Raw genomic sequence first — 13,465 nt, 5'->3', positions numbered from 1 at the left:
TGTCAGAAAGTACAAAATAATACCTTTTAAATGATATATTGGTCACTACACATAAAGATATATTTTTGAAGTTATGGTAAAAAGAAGCAAACAAATTCTAATTATTCTCTTTATTTTTCTTCACCTTTAATCGCAAATATCTCCATTTGACATATATGGACTTATCGGTTTTTGCAAACAAACTCTTCATATGCATGTTGATTTGTGTTGATTTATGATATCCTCAACATCACTTTTGCGGTTAAATGAATATCTATAGAAACATTCCATATATTTGTAACAATTTTTTGTTCTATTTTTCTTCCAATTACTTGGGAACGCCCATAAAAAAAATATTCCAAACCAATATTCCTCAGATGACCTCATCTGTCAATCATTGCTTAAGTACTGAATTGTTTAAGAAAAGACATTGAAATGCACCTTCCCCCTCGACTTAGCATAATTTGAATGATTCCTCGCTTTGTCTTTTGTTAGTTACATTAATATCACAGACACATGCAAGTTACACACAAGTTTTATACCTTCGAAATGTTCTGCCTCCTCGGTCATCCCTTTGGCCTTCAAGACTGCCAGTAGAATATCTTTCTGATATTCCCCGCTTTCACACTCCTTCCACTGACACAGAGCATCGTACACACCGTACTTCGTGAGAGGAGTTTTCTCGTGGTTGCCTTTTGACTGGTCACTATGCAACACACTGAGCAGTGACAATACTTTCGCCAGATGGTCTTCTTCAGATTTGAACTTCACTAACTCCCAGAGCTCCACATAGGATACAGGACCGTCATCTATAAAGAAGCATGATTTTCATCCCCGTAATCACCACGAAAAGAATAGAAAATTTTGAAAAAATAGTACTCATTTGTACTGTCAAATGCAATATGCGATACAAAATGTTTACTTCGATCAGTTGTGGCCACTTTTAGCTGTTGTCACATTATATTCATATTTCGTATTTATGGTGGAGCACGACCATATAATCACTACTATGTTCTCGTTTGTTTTCACGTTTTGCAACTCTGTTGTTTACAGAATGTTAACTACAATTATCACACTTCTTGTTTTAAACTAACGACCACAAGATCCGAAGGATTATTGTAAATAGAGTTGATAACAATAGTAATAATAATAAGTTATGATAAAATGAATCCTTGATATTAAAACCGTCAGTATCTAAACATGTAACTGATTTTCATGAGAAAGACAGAAAGAAGAGTGATGCTACTGCAACATTGCATGGTTTTCCCTATATATCTAGAGTACAAACATCATTGACAAAGTGAGATGGCAGTTTCACACAATTGGTCAAAAATGAAATTACAGGTTTGTTAAAAATGAAATTACAGGTTTGTTATGACATGAGTATCTATTAGGTTTGATTTATATTGATGGCTAAATTGTAACCCACACACGGGTGAGAGCATAGTTTCTGTCCCTAATCTGCGCCTTTTTCTTTTGATGAACATTATTTCATTAAAAGAAAATTTTTTTATCAAATTAATGCCCGAAAAATTCATCATAAAGGAAAATGACATTTTACAAATAAGGCTTACCTTACAAACAATATCTATGAAAATACATGTTTTTGCTAAAAGCACCACAGGAAAATCTCTGTATGGGACTATACATAAACATTGTAGAGATGGTTCACAATTATGCTGTGCAACGATATAAATACCCGAAAATTTGTTTTCCGTCTCTGAAGATACTAGTCTATAAATCAGGTAGAAAACTTCGAAGGCTATAAATAATGATATGTGAAAATCATTATTTAATCATGCATCTGCAGTTAACAACAAAATTATTCATACCCCTGGGAAATTTTTAGTCTTGAGCAGATTTCTTGCAAGACAAGGATGGATTGGCAGTGATTGGGTGTTATATCCCAACATTTTTATTGTTATGCAAATGAGGTGAAACTGGAATTAATGTCAATATATAGAGGACGAATAAGAGTAAGCAGTTAACACCAAATCACCAATACTCCATCCGTCACTTGTAAGAAATTTGCTCAAAACTAATAATTTCTCAGGGGTAAGAATAATTTTGTTGTTATCTGTACATGTGTGTATATATATATATATATATATATATATATATATGTATATTTATTTTTATTTATTTATTTTTTTTTTTTGGGGGGGGGATAGCATGGTATTTTTCAGTACATCGCAGGTGCTAAAGCATGAACCCGTGTCATCAGAGGACCATACCGACATGAGTGGAAGGCAATGGTGCTCGAAAGTCTTCACTTACCACTTTGTGGTGTTGATTTGACAGTGTATCTGGTGACATTATTGACATTGAACTTGTATGAATTTAACAATGTCACTACATGGTGGTGATTTGACATTTTTGGTGCTGGTATGACAACCACCCAGTGTGAATAGCCGACGACACCAACTAGTGTTGCTGTTGTGTAAATGCGTTCGCATTTTATTTATAGATTTTATTATTATCATTTTTTTTTTTTGGGGGGGGGGGCAGGGAGTTTAAGTGCTCTACCAGGAAGTAATGGTTCGCGTTGTTGAAGTTCAAATTAACCCCCCCCCCTTAAAGAAATAAATGCCTACATAACAAGAGCTCAATGTTTTTAAGTAACTCTCAGAGGTGTTGATTTAACACCGCGGTTAAGCACTGAAAATGTAACAGCAGTTCGATGTCACACATTAACACTCAAGTTTTTGCAGTGCACGATCGGGTCTTCTATGGCTTCCATTACCTCTGAAAAAACTCCGGTCAATAGGGGTGCATTCAGTATCTTCCATTGCCAAATTCAGCAGAACCAGAGTATTTGGACTCGTATTTACTTCATGCCAAGAGTTCAATAATTGTATTGCCTTAAAGTAAACGTCGGTCCCATGCATTTCGAAGTTTCCTAACCGATCATCAGTCTGATGACAAATGCCGAGGTTTTCCAAAATCTCCTTTATTGTCTTTGTGTTGTCGATTTCCCATATCAATCTCCTCATCATATTGTTGGGAATCCGTTGCTCCTCAGTACCATTCCGGAAAACTTTACAAAGAAAAATGAAATGAATAGAAAAAAAAACACACCAATGAGTAGAATAAACAACACGAGCGAACAAAAACAAAACATACATAAAAGCAATAAGATGATACAACAATGAAATAAAACATAGATTCACATCGGCACAATCTCGAAATTCACTATATTATACAGCTAAGGATATTGAAATGGTATGAATTATTTTGACTTTATTCGAATTTCTTACGTAAAGCATCCCAAGTAATTGAAGATTAAGGCTGATAATTATAGTGATCTGTTTAGAAGTCTTGAAGAAATTAATCTATAGATATATAGATAGATTGATTCCATGACATAATCTCTCAGGAATACATCAGAAACAATTATGAATATTAACAATGGACTGTTAAAGAGAAATATCAATCAATTCTCGGAAAAGTACTCTAAAAGCTCCCGTAAAAAAAATAAAATAAAGTGAATACCCTAAATCAATATCTTTATTTACCTTTTAATTTTTTCACATCATTCTTAAGACCGCACTTTTTCAGACATCTGAAGAGGTCTTTCAGCTGATTCTGTCCTCCGTATTCATCCTTCCACTTACACAACAAAGAGTACAAATCTATTCCAGATCCTGCTTCAATGTCCCTAGGGAGATTTATTCCTACGAGTTCACTGACTGCTCTTTCAAGACAGTTAGATTGAACTAGTTCTTTTCCTGATAACATGTGCCAAAGCTCTACGAAGGAAACCAGGTGACCTGTCAAACAACAAGACGAAGATATATATATATATATATATATATATATATATTATTATATGTATATATATATTATGTATTATGTATATATATATATATATATATATATATATATATATATGTGTGTGTGTTTATACACAAAAATTAACATAGTCTACAAGTGGGTGCGTACACAGACAAAAAAAAATATGATTCTCTATGAATTTCAATTCAAATCATTGATGTGCTTCTTATTTAAGAGCCATCAGTAAATCGAATAGGGATTTGAATTGAATGAGATAAATTATTGTTTATTATCTATCTTCGCAGTCAAATGGCTGCATCGCGTCTAATTTTCAATGAAGGAAGTATAATGATACTAGTCTTCTGTCTACACTTCTAATATGGCTAATAGTCTCGGTTGGTTTGATCTTGAATGTATCGATTGATCTAGGCTTTTTGTTTTTACTTGTCTCGTCTCTTTACTTGTATTTCTGTTTCCTCCCTTTCCCCTTCTCCACTTCTTTTTTCATCCCGCACACTTGTAGTTAAGTTTTCACCTATTTTTTTTTTCTGTTAAGTGCCCACATTGTACAAGCATAGTCTTTTGAGTGGGTAACTCCACATTTTTTTCGCAGAATGTATAAATGTGTTAATATGAAAAATGCCTAATTTTGTAATGACTATTGACAAATGTTATTCTTTGCTATCTATGTTTCATTCCTTCAAACGCACGTCGAATTTATACTTTTTGTACATTCTGTTGAAAGAGGTGAAAATAAAACCTTTGAATTGAATTGAAATGAATGATAGAATACATTCCATGAAAGACATTAATGAGAAATCGGCAAATACATGTGTATGGATAATAACACTCAATTCATAATGTAATAATAAAAAGAAATGGATTACGCGAAGAAATGATGTCAAGCTAATCATACACCGGATACACACCGTTATTCATAACCACAATTCTTTGAATTCGCAAAAGGATAGGTAAATCTTCCTATGAGATTAAATAAGCTTATTCAAGATTGTATTTGGCAGTTGACAATGGGTAGTATTAGGATTTTCTTTCAGACACAAATCGCAAGTCCTCCCCTATTAATTGATAAAATCACTGCATGTGGTGTATACAAGTCTGTCCATCTTCAGTAAACCAGTCGGAAGGGTGAATAGAATATGTCTTCTTACCTTACCAAGGGAAAAAGATACATATTATATAATTATTGGTTAACATCTATCTTAATCTTCTTTTTTTTGGGGGGGGGGGGGGAATCGTTGGGAAATCATGCATTAACATTCCCTCCCCTTGGAAAAAAAGAATAATGCATGGTGAAGGGAATTTACCAAAACAGAGTAACATACAATTAAATGAAAATAGAACAACAAATAAAACCTTTCTCCTCAAGTAATGAATGATAGCCTGAAGCACGTGATCCTGTAAAAAAACAAACGAAGAAATGCAAAATCAAAAAGGATGCGGTAAATTCACAGTTAAGCGAGAACGATGCAATATATTTTTGAAGTATCATACAAAAATACATTTCGGAAATATGACATATTTTATCTCATTGTAACGTCTGTGGTTCATATGTATGTGTATAATTATATGTAACAAAACACACACACACACACACACACACACATATATATGTATATATATATATATAATTATATATATATATATATATATATATATATATATATAACACAAAACTAGAGCACTCGCATAGGAGACCCGTTCGAGCACACGTATCCCCCGAACCCGTCTCCCATAAACCATCTGGATTACTTTTTAGGCGAGAATGTTGATTAATATGGCAACTGTCGCAGGATATAAAAAAAAAAAAATCCGACGAGAAATTAGGCTGGTATAGCCTATAAAGCAAATACAAGGAATATGACATGTCATCCTATATAACTTATAAAAAGTCATTAAAGTCATAAAACCTTTGTTAAATAGAATAACTCCCCATAAACCTCAATAGCAAGTTCGAATAACATCCGACAAGAAATGTGGCTGATAGAGCATGCACAAGAACTTTGCTTGCATCCAAGTTGGAGCACTGAGGGCATCAAAACTGTTGTGATGTAGAATGACCATCCGTTCACCGATCACTAGCAAGTCTGAATAAAATCCCATGAGAAATGAGGTTACATGTAGTATAGCACAAACAGGAAATATGATATGGCATCCTTAAAAGTCAAAACAATGAGGGCGCTGTCAAAGGAAACATTTGTTACCTAGAATACACCCCCCACACAAACCTTTATAACAAGTTTGAATAAAATCCGACAAGAAATGTGCCTTATAGAGCATAGACCATAAACAAGAAATGTGACATGGCCTTCATGTAGAATGACCAAAATTGAAGAAAATCTGAAGAGACATGTGGCTGATATAGAGCGCACACAAGAAATTTCATATGGCATCCAAGTCAGATCACTAAGGGCGCCGTAACAACAATCTGCTGTGTCCTTCAGGTAGAATGACCACCCATACACCTCCTTACCAAGTCTAAGTAAAATCCAACGAGTAACAATGAAGTTATTGCATAAATAAGCATTTTTTTTTTCAAATTTTGACATGATCAGGGTGACCTTTGACCCTGTAAAAGGTGGAACAGTGAGGGCAGCATTATCAATAGGTATAGGTGTATAGACTAATTTTGATTATGATACATTCACATACCAAATTTGAAGACACACAAGCAGACCCTGTTAAAGTTACCTTTCAATGTATAAAGACGGAAAAAGCGAGGGCATTATCACAAAGTATATATGCGTCTTCGTTTTACCATAATACACCTTCATGCCAAATTTGAAGATGTTCCAAGAAGACTTGCAGCCAATAAAGCGCTCACAAGAAAATCTCTGCCGCGGACGCGGCGGCGCAACCAGACCAAATACATAGTATCCTCCGAACTCTGTTCGGGAGATACAATTAAGGCGGTAAATCGTACGGAACAATATCATTGTTTAGGTAAAGTTCATATGTGACCCTGCACCTCAAAACAAAGAAAAAGTCGCCAGACATGAATTTTTAGTTAAGACCATATTCTGAAAGAGCAGACTTTAAGCTTTAAGATTATGTATATCTCAAATCAAATGGACTCTCCTAACCTATCTAGAATATTGGAAAGAAAGCACAAACTCAGGAAAAGTGTGAACTGAGAAAAGAGGCTCTGAAGTACAGTGTCTATTCAAGAGCTTAATCTTTACCAGACCGTGCTGGCTGTGCGATGAATGGGACAAAAAACAGGAAGTAAACCACCAGAGTGACAACAATGAAGGGATTATCTGATTGAGCTGAAATTAGGAATGCCTCATTAACACATTCTGTCCATAATTAATGCCAACTTTCAAAGCAGTAGCACTATCCTTTCAAAAGTTATTAGAGTTGAAAGTGAAGAGTGTGGACAAGGTTTTTTAGAAATGAAAAAGGGATTCTAAAGACACACCTAATCACACTATTTTTCCAAGAACGTTCGAGATAAACTGCTTAAAAACACACTTTCCTGCCCGTTTTATGATACCAAATTTTAGCATAATGTAAAAGAAGACCCGCTCTTTCAGAAAATATGAAAAAGTCAAGTTCGGCTAGGTTGACCCATTTCACTTATTTTCAGTCCTCACGCGAAAATCAGTATGTGCGACTTTATGTTCGTTTTGAGGTGCACGGTCACATATTTAAGACTTAAGTCATAAAGAAATTCTCAGGTCCCTGCTATTGAAATATGAATAAAATATCTTTAATTTTGACGATTCTTGTGTATTTCGTCAAGATTTTTGTATCTTCATGGCTATACAGGTATACAAAGCTATAAAAAAAAACACAACAAACAAATCTCATCTCAATATAAATGAAAGACGACACCGTATATCCCATTGACGATAATATTATGCGAAATTCAAGCGAAAACTATCTAGTTTCTTACAGAGATATATATTCGTGGCGTTTTTGTTGTTAGGAAATTATGTATGAGAGGGAAAATGGAATACCACTGGTGTGTATTACACACATTCTCTGCAGAAACATACAGAATTTAGTGTCCTCTTCATTTACCCACGATTACCATTGGTTATTAAGGAGTGCCTAAACCAATGTATCACAAGGAAAAGTAGAAATTACGCGGTGCGTAATATATGTCCCCGCCGGAAGTAGCATTTAGTAGCAAAATGTACAATATAGGTAAAAAGATCAAGGTCGAAGGTCAAAGAAGTCAAAGGTCAATATTCTATGTAGAAGTTTTGAAACCCTCACCTAGTGCCATCACATAAAGCAAACGAAATCGAAATCGGGTTAGAAATGGGGAAGGAGTAGCATTTTGTAGCTAATGTACAATATAGGTAAAAAATCAAGGTCAAAGGTCAAAGAAGTCAAAGGTCAAAATTCTGTGTAGAAGTTTTGAAGCCCTCACCTAGTGCCATCACATAAAGCAAACGGAATCGAAATCGGGTTAGAAATGGCGAAGGAGTAGCATTTGATAGCAAAATGTACAATACAGGTCAAAAATCAAGGTCAGAGGTCAAAGAAGTCAAAGGTCAAAATTCTGTGTAGAATTTTTGAAGCCCTCACCTAGTGCCATCACTTAAAGCAAACGGAATTGAAATCGGGTTACAAATGCCGAAGGAGTAGCATTTTGTAGCAAAATGTACAATATAGGTCAAAAATCAAGGTCAAAGGTCAAAGAAGTCAAAGGTCAAAATTCTGTGTACAAATTTTGAAGCCCTCACCTAGTGCCATCATATAAAGCAAACGTAATCAAAATCGGGTTAGAAATGGCGAAGGAGTAGCATGTTGAAGCAAAATGTACAATATAGATCAAAGGTCAAGGTCAAAGGTCACAACTGAAATTCTGTGTAGAAGTTTCAAAGCTCCCATGTAGTGCTATCATATAAAGCAAACAGAATCAAAATCGGGTTAGAAATGGCGAAGGAGTAGCATTTTGAACATTTTGATCACACACGGACGCACAGACGGACGCACGGATAGACAGACGGACGGACACACAGACACACACACGTACGGAGCCCGTTTCATAGTCCCCTGCTCGAACTCGTTCGGCGGGGACAATAACCGTAGAATCGAATGGTGGGGATGTTGAATAAATGTGACCATGCATTATGAAGACAACAAAAAGTCTCACCCAAAAATAGTGAAACAGGGACAGCGAGGTCAATCTTGTGTTTTTCATACCTTCTAATAGAGTTATTCTCCTACAATATTCCTAAGTTTTGGTTCCCGAAATGCATGGGAAAAGGTGTTTTCAACAGTTTTAATACAACACTTTTTTGAGAGTAGTGTGGACATTTATGTCCTAAAGGCCCCCTTTCGTTTCTTGAATATCCTTTGCACATTATTCACGTTTATCTCTAATAACTTTTGAAAAGATAATGCTACTTCTTTGAAAGTTAGCATTAATGATGGGCAGGATGTGTTAATACAGTAGAGCATGCTCATTTTCAGCTTAAACCCATTTGCTGTTGTGTCTCCGGCAGTTTATATCGTGATTTGTGTTTTTGTGTTTGTTTTTTCCCCATTTATCGCACAATTAGGACGGCTTGCTAAAGTTTAAGTGCTCGAATAGGCTATGTATTTCAGAGTCAGAGCCTCTTTTCTCAGTTCACACCTTTCCAGAGTGTCTGTTTTCTTTCAAATAAAAAAAAAACCTAGGAGAGTCTATTTGAATTGAGTTATACATCTCTTTAAAGCATAGATTCTGCTCTTTTAGAATATGCCCTTAACTAAAATTCCATGTCTAACCACTTCCTGTTGGTTTGTGATGCAGGGTCACAAATTGCAGTAAAAAATCATACTTTAAAAGGAAAGGAAAGTATTGGTGGACATGAGGAATTGGGCTTTAAACTTTTAAAGAGACTATACAGTACTGGTTGAGGTGAGATTCATGTTTTGAACATTCCTAAGTGAGATAATGAGAAACCTGTTATGAAATATGATAGAACATGTACTTTTAAGAAGGATTCAACATTCGATGAAAATTGGTTTTTGAATGGCCGAGATATCCCCAAAAAGTGATAATAATAAAAAGCGACACGCCATATCTTTTATTAGGATCCCTTGGTTTTACCTTTCTTTTCTTTTTTGATATCTCGGTCGTTTCAAAACCGATTTTCGTCAAATAAAATTGCATGCTCTTTGACATCTCATAGAGTTGTTTCTGAATATCTCGCAAAACGTTAAAAACTAAGTTCTCACCTTGACAGGAATTGTACACATCCTTTAAATCTTTTTATTTAAGTACGCTATATATTTCATATGTCTAAGGGCAATTCAATAATAAGAAAATCCTCTGTTTTGTAGCAATATTAATTTCCGGATTGGACAAATAAAGATAAAATTGAATCTAATAGAATTGAATTAAATTGAACGAAATGAAGAGATATTCCAAATGCAACTTCATAATTTCATAGAAATCTGTCCGTGTCATGACAAACGGTTATTGATTTGTTTTCTTCACATTTTCACCCCATAACATATGAAATCTCACACAAACAAATGAAACATACGTGGAAAAAATGAAAGAAGACTTGCCTCCTTTATAGAAATATTTCCAGTAAACAAGTATTCCGGCAGATACAGTTCCAATGAGAACCAGGATCACAGACACTGCAGCAGCTGTAGAATATAATAACAATGTTTAATAATACTGCTTGTGTTGCTACTGTACAAGGCCAATGATTAAGACTCGGCAGTGCGTCCACCTACAGATCCAAGGGTACTTAGCTAGTTCGAATCCCTCGTCTCACTGAGCAATGCCATAATAGTATTCATACTGTCCCCTTTGATAAGGGGCAAAATTCTCCTTTTCCCGCATTAGAACATAAAATGGAGGTCCCATTTCATATAACATAAAAGAAATAGGCACTTTTTCCCCTTTCTTCCACTGCACCAAATCGTGTCCTCAATATCAGTCCTTCGCTTAGTGCGTACACATCAAAATCATGGGTTCACGGTGCATTCGTTATTACACTGTAACGATTGCTTGTAGACTATTCAGTCAACCTCGCATAAGTCGACATAATCGGGACTGAGCAAAACATGTCGACTTACGCGAATGTCGACTTACGCGTAAGTCGACATTTTGTCGACTTATAAATGAAAACTAATTTCCCCTGTACAGAGTAAGATTTGGATCACGATGCGGATCGCTACCCAAATCTTACTCCTTTTGCCGCCAAAACATGCCTACTGACATCAGCAACAATAATGTTTTAGTTCATGCATAAATCTCGCTCGGGTTAGTAACGACAACGCACAATTCCCAAATCTCTAGAGAGATTTTGAGAGAACGGGATCGGAAACCCAGGCCCGTTTCTAGACACTTTACGTTTTAAACTTGATATGAAATATCAAACCCAAATTCCCCAAAATTGCGTTAAACGTTGCGATTTAAATTCAAGTGCATTGCTCCGAAGATGTGCGTGTGATTTCGCATGATTCTGTCGAGATATTTAAATTAAGTTCAGTGCCGACTGAGTTGAAATATGTGTCGCCATATTTGTTCTGTTTAAATTTGTACTGCCATACTCTGAAAATGAATTGTTCTCGCGCTCCGATTCGCAACATTACCGCTCTGTACGGCGCGGGCCCGTCTGAAATAAAAGGAAGAAGAAAAGTTTGTTTGAAAACGATATCTTTCGGACTACTATAACCTTCGTAAAAACAAACCTCTTTCCATTGTCTGACTAATTTAACTTTGGACTGAGATTTAAACCTTCGGCATAGTAAACTTTAACAATAAATCGTTGTCATTTTTTCATTGACATTTTGTGAAGCAGCATGCGTGTCGGCAGTTTGAAAAGTGTGAATGTTGCGATGTCTTTCCCCTGCAAGTGCAGACTAAGTAAGTTCGGTCACGGCGAAAGTTCCGTTACGAAATAAAAAATAATGCGAGCCTTTTCTATAACGCACTTCCGTAAATGTTTATGCGCTTAACGCAGTTTCTGGTTTCAGACAAAACCTGCAAGTCTTTTATGCAACGCTCTTGCTTTTTAAATACAGCGTTGCTTGTGATTTGACGGACTTGCATTTGATTTTTAGAGTTGCGTTTAAACGCAAATGAGTTTAAATTTCATACAATTTTCTAGTTTCGTATGATTATCAAACGCAAGTCTTTTCAGCGTTCCGTGTGATTTGATGGACTTGCATTTGATTTTCAGAATTGCGTTTAATTTTTAATTTTGCTTACGAAATGAAAAATAATGCAAGTCTTTAAACAATAACACACTTCCGCAGATGTTTAGAGATGCGTTTAAACGCAGTTTCTTATAGTTTCGTACAAAAAACCGCAAGTCTTTTCTGCAACGCTCTTGCGTTTGAAAACAGGGTTATGTGTGATTTGATGGACTTGCATTTGATTTTTAGAGTTGCGTTTAAACGCAATTGAGTTTTAAAAAGTTCCCTACAATTTTCTCGTTTCGTATGATTATCGAACGCAAGTCTTTTCAGCGTTCCGTGTGATTTGATGGACTTGCATTTGGTTTTTAGAGTTGCGTTTAAACGCAGTTGAATTTAATTTTCCTACAATTTATAGTTTCGAATGATTATCAAACGCAAGTCTTTTCAGCGTTCCGTGTGATTTGATGGACTTGCATTTGATTTATTTTGCTTACGAAATAAAAAAATAATGCAAGTCTTTTAAACAATAGCACAACTCCGTAGATGTTTAGAGATGCGTTTAAACGCAGTTTCTTATAGTTCCGTACAAAAACCGCAAGTCTTCTCTGCACCGCTCTTGCTTTTAAATACTGCGTTACGTGTGATTTGATGGACTTGCATTTGTTTTTTAGAGTTGCGTTTAAACGCAATTGAGTGAAAAAAAAAAGTTCCCTACAATTTTCTAGTTTCGTATGATTATCAAACGCTCGTCTTTCAGCTTTCCGTGTGATTTGATGGACTTGCATTGGATTTTCAGAGTTGCGTTTAATTTCTAATTTTGCTTACGAAAAAAAAAAATAATGCACGTCTTTTCAACAATAACGCACTTCCGTAAATGTATAGAGATGTTTTTAAACGCAGTTTCTAGTTTCGTACAAAACCGCAAGTCTTCTCTGCAACGCTCTTGCGTTTAAATACATCGTTGCGTGTGATTTGATGGACTTGCATTTGATTTTTAGAGTTGCGTTTAAACGCAATTTAGTTTCAGGTTCGTACAATTATTTTCTAGTTTCATATGATTATCAGACGCAAGTCTTTTCAGCAACGCACTTGCGCTTAAATGCAAAAGTTGCGTTTGATTTGATACACCTGCATTTGATTTTTTTTTAGTTGCATTATTAATTTTCTAGAAAGGGCCCAGGTTTTAATACCGCTTCGGAATAATCAACGTCAGAATATTCGGATTTACAAAAATATTTCATGTTCGGATAATGAATACCTACTGGGACATAGGTAAGTGTACACAATTTTTGCGTTTTTAGAAAAACGAGAGGGAGAAAAGGGGTAAGTAAACTGCCTTGGGTACTACATGTAATACTCCAGTGTAAATGAGTGTATGCCCTTTCTATTCTGGCATACAAGACAATGGACGCATGGCGCGAACGCTACCGCGCCGTACACTGGCGAATTACCGAGTAGAAATGCAGCGAATCGGAGCGGGAAAACAATTCTTTTTCAGAGAATGGCGATAAGACTTTGAGCAAAAATATATGTCGACTTAGACGAGGGAATTTACACGTATTTCAGCTCAGTTGGCACTGAAAAATCAGGT

This window comes from Diadema antillarum, unplaced genomic scaffold (genome assembly GCF_040938485.1).
Source record: "Diadema antillarum isolate AM-2024a unplaced genomic scaffold, OU_Dant_1.0 seq00000172_RagTag, whole genome shotgun sequence".
Lineage (NCBI taxonomy): Eukaryota > Metazoa > Echinodermata > Echinoidea > Diadematoida > Diadematidae > Diadema > Diadema antillarum.
Note: the sequence above shows the minus strand (reverse complement) of the source record.